Raw genomic sequence first — 10,179 nt, 5'->3', positions numbered from 1 at the left:
GTGAATATGCACAGTAGGAAATGGAAACAATTTCACTGAATGAATTCTGCCATAAACATTTAACTCCCTCGACTGATGATTTGACTGATTAACAGCATCTTCCTGGATATTTCCCAACAGCAAAAAACACAGCTGGAGGTAACAAGAGGTAGTTTGGACTGAGAAGAAGGTGTTAATCCATTACAAATTGCACAGATTTGACAAGCTTTGTGAAATTCAGTTGGAATTTTTCAGCAAAGGAATCCATAAGCAGACAGCATGGTGCATTGATGGTATATTTTTGGTTTATTATCCAGAACCTTTAATGCTTTTTTTCACACAGATCAAACAGACTTTATTACTGTATCAGCCTGTTGTTGAGCAGTATATGTGAAAGTGTCATACCATTAAATGGAGATTTTGTGGCTTCATGTGTCAGGCATTTTCAAAATTCTAAAAATGTTTCTGTACCATTTTGCGCTTGCAATAACCTCCTTGATTTACTTAGTGAATCTGAGAGTGCAGGGTAAAATACTATTAGCTTATTCACCCAGAGAGGCTGTATTTTTCAAGCGTAAACTATTTTCTCACCTTATGTATATAAAATAAATGCTGTGGAAGAGCCCTATTTGCTCTTTCTGTGGAAAAAAGCATAAAAGAGAAAAAATACACAGTAAGTTGTAAGCAGGAATGTACAAACTAGGGATGCAACAGTACAGGTTATCCACGGTTCGGTATGTATTGCGGTTCTTGAGTCACGGTTCATGGTACGGTACGGTTCGGACGCAGAGCCTGGCTGTGTGCTGAAACATAACTGGGAGCTGATGGAAAGCCTTAAGGCTCATTTATGGTCACTTTACATAGGTAAAAAGGTACGTCCGTTTCTAATGTTGTCATGCGTCACTGCTTTCATACTTCCATGCCTCCTGTACGTTGGAATGAGCGCTACTCAATCAATCCACCAGAGGACGCCGCTCTTAATTACCATACTGGACAAATACCATGAAGAAGAGCAAAGTTTTTTGAGAAGAAGAAGAAGAAAGTCAATAATAACAACCATGGCAATGACAGAGGAGGTTTTACTAATGTGGATACAAATGTTAATATTGAGTAGGGGAGTTGGAAGTAGAAGCGCTGTGCTCTGTGTCTGGCTCTAACGGGCTCCGTTGTGTCCTGTTTTGGACGGGCTCTGCATCCGGCTCCAACCAGTGACAATAGAATCCCATAAGTCGACTACTCCAACTCTCCCTTCTCCACTTAGCATTTATTTTGTGAAGAAGGATTTTGATGAATAGAAAATGTATTATTTTTCTGTCTTTTTTAAAAAATTCACATGGCAGACTTAACATGATGTTCATATTCAAAGCTCATTACTGGAGTATTAGATCAAGGTACATAAAAAAAAAAAAAAAAAAACTGCTGCAGGTGAATGCAGATGAGCATCATAACCATGTAAATTAGGTTAAAGAATAGTGAACCTCATATAGAGCCCTGGAGAACACCAACATGACATTTAGTAGTAAATCACTGTGTCCTTGATTGTTATGCACTATTATCTATTTTCAAAGTTTAATTTAAACCAATTTACACTGGCAATAGAGGAGTTATTTTTCTAATAATATTATTATTTCAGTGCTGATTAAGGTTTCTCACTTGCAAATACTTTTGAATAAGGCTTTCCTCTTTAGTTTCAGTTGTTGTGTTACAGTGGCTGAGGTTCTGCTGTTGTATGAAGGAATGAAATATACTCGGTGTAGTGCCTCTGGATTTTTTATATCTCCCATTTTTCTTGTGGCTCGTTGACTTGGTGAAGCTGACATTTCTCTCAATTTATCCTCCTACTCTATAAGAACCTAAAATTCTGTATTTTTTGAAGGAGACTTGAAAGTTTTCGAAACATCCAGCATTCCTCTGTTGCTTTGGATCCTTTAAATGCACACAGTGAATGTCAGGTCTTCTATTATACATTTCACTAAAATTTGTGATTGTGTTTTGACAGTATTTTCCAGTTTGAGCCTCTCCTGATGATTATTTGGTAATTATAGTCTTTGTCATCCAATCTACCAGGCAGCTACAACACAGCAGGCTGCCAGAGCAAAAGTATTCAGTAATGAAAAAAATAAGCATTTCCTCAATGTAACACATGAATTATTTCTTAAATGGAATAAAGAGCATTATTATCTCAATTTCTCGTATTTTTCCAACAGACTACAGCATGTTTATGAATAATAAAAATAGCTCAAAAACTGTCAAACTCCTTTGTTTGCAGTAATATTCACAATCCTTGTCTTTTCAGAGTAAATGGTATTGAATCATCTTCCTTGTTGGTGGCTACGTCTGTATCGTACACCTTTATCAAAGTCAACGACAAGGAGGAAAATTCAGCCATTTGAAGAATAAAAGATTTGAACCTGATTGTTTTCAACCCTGCAGATTCATCGCTTCACACAAATAACATGCAAAACATCAGTAATTGCATCAATAACAAACCTGCAGGTGGATTTGCGCTGTTGGTCAAAGGGTGTTGGAGTCACCCGATTTACCCCTTTCTTCATAATCCAAATATAATAACAGACCACCTCCTCTATGCTTTCTACTCAGCAGCAGCTATTTATTGAGAAGATCAATGCAGGAGCATGCTGCCCATTCATCTCAGCTAACAGACCTGCCATGGTGCAAAAAAGTTATTTTCTTTTAGTCTTTGGAAAGGCTTTTTCCATTTGCTTCTTACATATATGTGATGAAAAAGCATTTTCTGGTCCTCTTGGCTCATTTATTTGTTCATCTTATGAGATTCTATCAAAAGGGTTTGAGTCTTTGTAGTGGGTAGTTTATACATGCTCAATGTGCTGACAATGTGGAATGTAATTTAGGATTATGCAAATCTGCATGGTTTTCATTTCATAGATCAATATCCCATATACATACTGTGGCTACACAGAGATAATCCTATCAATTGTTGACTTTAGACCCGTGATATATTGAGAATTTAGTCAAATATTCAACTTTGCTCCACATTTCTCACATCGTGAGTCACTGTCAACTATATTTAAGGTTTCAGGTCACCTTAAATCCACTTCTGAAATGTAATACATAAAAATAAACCTTGGAAATCTCAGAAAACATTTCATTATTCTAATCAACTCTTGGGATAATGCCTTCCACTGAGTTCAAATGCGATAGGCTCCTCAGACTTCAAACTGTGCACAGTGTAGAGATGAATACAATTAAAGCGGATTGAAATTATAATGAGAAAATTATATCTGGGCTAAGTCACCAGACTGCCACACTGAGCCCTGGTAAAAGCTGATTCAAAGATTAGCTTGTTAAGTGGTACAGCATGGTGTTACTGGTGGGATGTTTTAGCTGTGGTTTCACTTTGTTGTTTTGACCTTCCTCTCTGTTGCCTCCTAGTGCTAGAAAACACAGCTTGTCCCTCTGAATATGCTGCAGATGTCCAGATAACACAAAACCTTATCTTGAAGATGACCTCTGTGCCGTACGTGTATTTTATCGACAAACCATGAAGTCTAACAGATGTGCGAGACTTCAACTTCAGGCATTTTCTATTGATTTGTTTTGAAGTGAAGTCGGCCACAGGGACACTTAAAGGCTCGTGTTTGCCAACCTATGATCCTCCCGCTGTGTGAGCCACCCAGCCAAGCAGCTGTCACATTTAGTCTGAGCCAATGGTCTTCTTTTGGGCTGATTAATTACTGTGTGCAAGAGGTTATCCTGTAATCATCATCACAGTGAGGTCTGTGAGAGACAAAGACACCGCCTCTTTAAGTTCCTCAATTGTAGAGACAGCAGTCATTAATTAACAAACCACACACTCGACATGAAAGTATTAGGATGTGATATCGCTAAAATGATAAGGCAGTAATTGACATATTCTGTACATATTTTTAGCCACAACAATGGACCTGTCTTTAATTAACTTATCTAAATTACAGGGAAGAAAAATGAGAATTTCTGTCCACACTGATGCAGGGATTTTCATTAAGATGCTGAGACTACACCCGCTATCGAAGATGCTGTTCTGTGGCTGGCCCTCTAAATGTCTCACAATCCCCCTATTTATGCCAGAAATCCATACCTCACATGGTGTAAAGAACTGACCCTGCACTGCAAGTTCTCTGTAGGAGGGGCGGCTTAAAAGAAAAAAAGGACTTCATACAGGATTGCTTTCAATTAATTCACGTTTTACTGGTACATGTTATTGATTTCTTTGCTGAAGCTTTAAAATGTTCAGGAGAGAAACACAACCCCTGATGATTATGTTTTGGTGAAGAGTGGGCCTCGTCAAGCCACACTTGAAATAGTATTCAAAAATACATTGACTTGTGCAGGTATTCAGTAGATTGCAATGGACTGCAGATGATTTTCAGTGGTAAATGACAGGAAACAAACACTTCACATAAATGCGACATTGATTTCGAAATGGGGATATGTGTAGTATAGATATTCCAATCTTTCAACAGCAGGGTGAAGTCACGTACCAGAACACACATGTGACTGTGAAAGCCACCAACAAATCAACACCACGGGCCTGATTTACTAAAGGTTTGCATGTGTAAAAATCAAACAAAAATATGTTGAAGCTTATCTAGTAACAGGACCAGTGGCGATTTCTCATAGACTGCAAGGGAAGCCCGGCTTCCCCTAAAATTACAAAAACTAAATAGTTAAACATGTATGGTTGTGTTGACATTTTATTGACTACAAATGTGTTAGAACACGTTCATCTCAAAGATGAGTTCGTTCAGAATCAGCTTTATCACAAATCAATGGACGTGATGTTGTTCACTTCTCATACATTCCCGTTGCACTGTTTTCTCATTCGATCTCTGCTCAGTGCATTTGCCTGTAGATGCCGGGCGTCTATGGGCTTCAATGGGACTGAGTGGAACAGTTTTTTTCATTGCATCAAAACTGGACGGTAATTGGATAAATGCCACGATGTTGTCCTGCCCTCGGATGCCGGGCATCTCTGGGGGTGAATGGAGCTGTGGGCGGAGCTTGGCGGGGCTGGACGCCAGAATCCCACGTGCTGATTGGAGGATCAGTCGAAAGGCTGAATCCCGTTTGATTGACAGCTATTTTCAGATCTACTCCTTCAATGACACAGTTACTTGTTCATTTCTTGCACTGTACATAAAACTCACTCATTGGATTTCCTTGTTTCAATTTAACATAATTTCAGCATTTTCTTGTTTCAGTTCCATAATTTAATCATTTCTTGTTTGAGTTTAATATCGTTTTGTAGATAGTTAAATCAATCAAACTGTCGGAGTGAAAGGAGCTTCTCTTGTTTAAAAAGGCTGAAGTCTTATACTCGCAACACAATGGGCCAAGGCAATCTAAGCAGCCCAGCTCTGCTGGACATTGAGAGGACACTGGTCAAGTCCCTGAAAAAGTCGCCTACTTGGTACGATAAGGTCACTGACCATTTTCTTTAAAAGGAACGGAGGGCCGAATGTATGTTTAAATAACTGGACAATTTTAAAAATTTTTTTTTTTTATGTAAGCCGACAATGAGCTTCCCCTGTCTGAAAGACAAGCAGCCGCCACTGAACAGGATGCATCGAGGGTTGCATCTGTCAAATGGACAAAATTGCTTGTACGTGTTTGCCTTGATGAATATGCAATATGGGTGTTTCTGCCAGAACACGCAAAATTATTGGGAGGAGTAAATGCAAATATTTATGTCGTGTGCACAATGTGATTTACCAAAGCTGAAACTGATTGCGGTGGCTGATTTTGTGTCTATATTTAGCACATCTGAAAGGCAGGTTTTAACTGGCACAGATTTGCGCAAAACTGGCTGCAGTTGTTGTGGCGAGGAGGCAGCATAGGCCCAACCAAACCAAAGACAACGCAGAGAACCAATATCTGTTCTACTCGTGTCAACATTTTTGGAATGACGGAAGAAAAAATAATTGAAACGTATGCCCCCCCCACACGCACTTTATGGTACTCTTGCAGAAAAGGCTACATTTCCACTTGATCTGAAGATTGTGATTAAAAATACGCACCGACATCAGGCTACAGTGTGACAAAATTATGTGCACCTGACAGTCATTCAATTCAACAACACCCACGGCCCCCCCACCTCTAAAATGAATCTGGTGCCGCTGCCCTGCCAGTTTAGAACTTCTAAATGAACTAGGGGATGATTTGGGGCCAGTCACAAGAAGGAGTCATGCAATACCTTCTGACAAAATGCCTCACAACGTTACATCCATTCCAGTGCACGGTTGCCATTAGTGCTGGCATATCCCAGAGCAGTTTTTCCAGCGTACTGTCTCCATGACGACAACCAGTAGCACATGCAAAAATCCTCATTTAAATAGGGTGCACCTGTTGTCACTAGCGCAGGCAATCTTAGTTGATCACCCGACATGCAAATCAATAGCATGCGCATTTTTTAGTGCAAGCAAACAAATTTGCGCCCATTATTTGTGATCTTAGTAAATCAGGCTCTGTGTATCACAAACTGTATCACTCACTGGATAAAATACAAAGCTCATTGTTTTCACACATATGTATTATGGAATCACCAAGTTTCATATATTATTATTTTTCATAGATACTAAAAGGGGGGGCTGAAAAATTCATAGCCTGACTAAGAAGGAGTTATTCCACAGCAATGAAACCTGGCATACATTAAATTCAACCTCTCCTGATAGTAATTACATGGTTTCCTTCCAGATAAACTCACATTGGATAAATAATTTAGGACTTCTAAAAGTAGTACCAGAGACATTTGGTGAACCATCCGTGGCACCGTGGTCTTATCAAATGTCTGCAGAAAAAGGAGTTAGCCCCCAAGGACATTCATGCTGACATGGTTGCTATAGGGGATGATGCTCCAGCTTTATCAGCTGTGCAAAACTGGGAAGCTGAATTCAAAAGGGGTAGGGAGAACGAGGGAGGGGTGAAAAAGCAAGCATTTTCATAAAATGTCTGTAGTACTACTTTTCAAAGTCCTAAATTATTTATCCAGTGTGGGTTTATCTGGAAGGAAACCATGCAGTTAGTATCAGGAAAGGCTGAATTTAATGTATGCCAAGTTCCATTGCTGTGCAACAACTCCTTCTTAGTCAGGCTATGAACTTTTCAGCCCCCCCTCGTATTTAGACAGTGATGCATTGCAGTGATGTGATGCATCAGCTGATAGTTTACATTATAGCTCTGTTAGCTTAACTCTGTTTTTAGACAGAAAATCAACACAGTAAAACCACAAACCACCTGTACAGTTTGTGTTGTCAGTAGCTGAACAAACAATCTGTTTAGAATCATCCAAACAAGGTCATAACTGTCCCAGTTTAGTCTGAACCATGATATCAACATCCAGTGAAGATAATAACATCACATTATGACTTAGTACCTTCATAAGTCTCATAATCAGACTCAACCATACAGACCAAACACGGTGATTTCAGCATCAGACTTCATTCTTTTCATTTAGAGCTCTGTCCCTTTGTCACCTTCTTTGACTCTAAATAATAATAATAATAATGATGGATTGGATTTATATAGTGCTTTTCTAGACACCCAAAGCACTTTACATTATTGACCCATTATTCATCCACTCTCACATTCTCCCTCTGGTGGTGGTAAACTACATCTGCAGCCACAGCCGCCCTGGGGCAGACTGACAGATGTTGTTTCTTAGTAGTTTTCATTCCATCTGGTCACTTTCTGATGCTTTGGTCAAAGGCACTGTGGTGTGATTTTCCTCACCATGGGAGACCAGGAAAGTGACTCAGTATTTCATCTAGTGGTCACATAAATCCCCTAACAAAATGTAAATATATGAAATTCATGACTATACAATCCAATATATATCCTATCCTGTATATTTCCTATATTACCTGTATATATCCTTATTTGTTGCACATATTTGTCATCTGTAGTATAGATTTAGATTTGTATATTTTAATATTTTAGTAGTATATGTATATTTAATATTTTATCTTGCAGCTTTTTGCACACATCTGCATTTTTCAGTATGTTTTGTGATATGTTTATACAGTCAAGTGTTTTTGCTGCCAAACAGAACTGCTGCTAAAAGTGATTTTCATTGTTGCTGTGATAGTGACAACAAAGATCTATTGTATTGTATTATTTTCTATTCTATTCTCTACAATCCAATATATTGGTGCCTTTGGCTTAATTTAAGAAGTCTTTATTTTCAACTCTCTAACGATAATTGTAGGTTTTTTTAAGATATGAAAGTAGTGAGGCTACATATAGACCCTTTAAAGTTTATATTGCCTATTCTGTGATTCACACACCTATCAAAACCCACTTGGATTGAAAAGTAGGAATAAATGGGTGCAACATGCAAAATTTAAGTCAGCATTTGTTTTCATAGATTTTATCCACAAAGCTCACTCTGAGTTCTCTGGAAATGAAAGCAAAAAGATATTTCTGATAGTTTTTTTCTGAATGCTTAAATATTAATGTCAACTCTTGCAGCATCACTGAAACACTGACACTTGTAGCTGATGTATTTACAAACTGTGCCAATACACATTCTCACTCAGTTTACAGTTTTATACACACGTCTACACATCTGAATTTTTTTTTTTCAGGCCTTTTGGGTAGATTTCATCTGGTAGGTTTGTGTTCAAATTATCATCGCTCTGCTTTTGTCACACAGCCAACATGGCAGCTCCTGACAGCTGGATTTTGACTTCATCGTTTCAGGACATCCATCGTCATCCACATACCTGTACATATTAATCTGTGTTCCCGTTCAAAAGACGGTCTGTGTTTATTTATTCATACTTTTTTTTTTTTTTGGTTTGCCTTTGTAAAATATTTGCCAGTTTGATTTAAAGTTTTATGGTTGGTGCGAGGAGGACTTTTCTTTCTTATTTTGACTCTAAAAAGGTTAGAAAATATGCTGTGAGTGAGTCTGTTTTCCAGTTTTTCTCGAGCACTTTTTCCAGATCTTTCAAAATCTAGCAGTCATTTACAATTTACTGCATGTTATAATTCTGCTAAAACAGCTTCTTCTCCAGCTTCTAGTACAGGCATGAGTGAAATTACCGTAATGACCCAATAAAGCCTGTAAAGCGCAATGTCTCAGGTTTCAGAAACCGTTGGAATTTTTCCCATTGCGCAGTGAAAGAATTACAGCCATCCAAATTGTATATGCTCAGGGTGTGTCAGGCTTTGAAGAATAGATCAATCTATACTCCACCTCTCCTTGTACAACCAACACACATTACACAAAATATTTCAATGCAAAATATTGCCAATTATCTCCAGAAATTCACAAGAAATCACCCATAAATTCCAGTAATGCACAGTGCAGTTTTATGACTGTGCTGTGCATTACTGCTGCTCTGAGCTACTCGTAATTGCTCCTCATGGATTCACACACATGTATCTCTACATGTATTACAAACAACAGAGAAAACAGCCATTATGCACGGTACAACAACCAAATATATAATAAATACAATATACTCACAGTAGCTGCAATATAACTAAATATAAAAACATTCAGTAATATTTATTTCAGACATGAATTTAGATCCTACATGAAATGTTTTAAAAATGTATCAAAGAAAATTCATGATCTGTATGATATACATTTCTGTTTAGGTTAATGTAAACATATACACCTAAGTGTGTTTTATCTTGTTGATGAAGTAGCAGAGTAAGCCCTCTCCTCCCTCCCACTTTTCTTTCTGTCGTTTTTTATTTGTTCTACAGGGTGGGGAAGCAAAATTTACAATATTTTGAGGCAGGGGTTGAAAGACAGTGTATGACCAATTAGTTTATTGAAAGTCATGAGAATTTATTTGCCACAAGAAAATTTACATAATAGAAAATGTTTTTATTCTATGTGTCCTCCTTCTTTCTCAATAACTGCCTTCACACGCTTCCTGAAACTTGTGCAAGTGTTCCTCAAATATTCAGGTGACAACTTCTCCCATTCTTCTTTAATAGTATCTTTAAGAAAGTCGACATTGCTGTGTGATGTTCTATTGGTAGCATGTTCTAAAACGCCCCAAATAGCAGAATCCAGAGGGTTTAGATCTGGGCTAGAAGGCGGCCATAAACATGATTCCCAAAAATTGCTAAAGTTGGATTTGTTGCTGTTGTCAACAAGTGTTTTGGTGTTCTTGTGTAAGATTTTAACTTCAAATCATAGTTTACTGCATTTCTAACAGTCTT

Source organism: Sphaeramia orbicularis, chromosome 3, assembly GCF_902148855.1.
Source record: "Sphaeramia orbicularis chromosome 3, fSphaOr1.1, whole genome shotgun sequence".
Lineage (NCBI taxonomy): Eukaryota > Metazoa > Chordata > Actinopteri > Kurtiformes > Apogonidae > Sphaeramia > Sphaeramia orbicularis.
The sequence above is the reverse complement of the archived record's forward strand: the minus strand, read 5'-3'. Positions refer to the sequence as shown.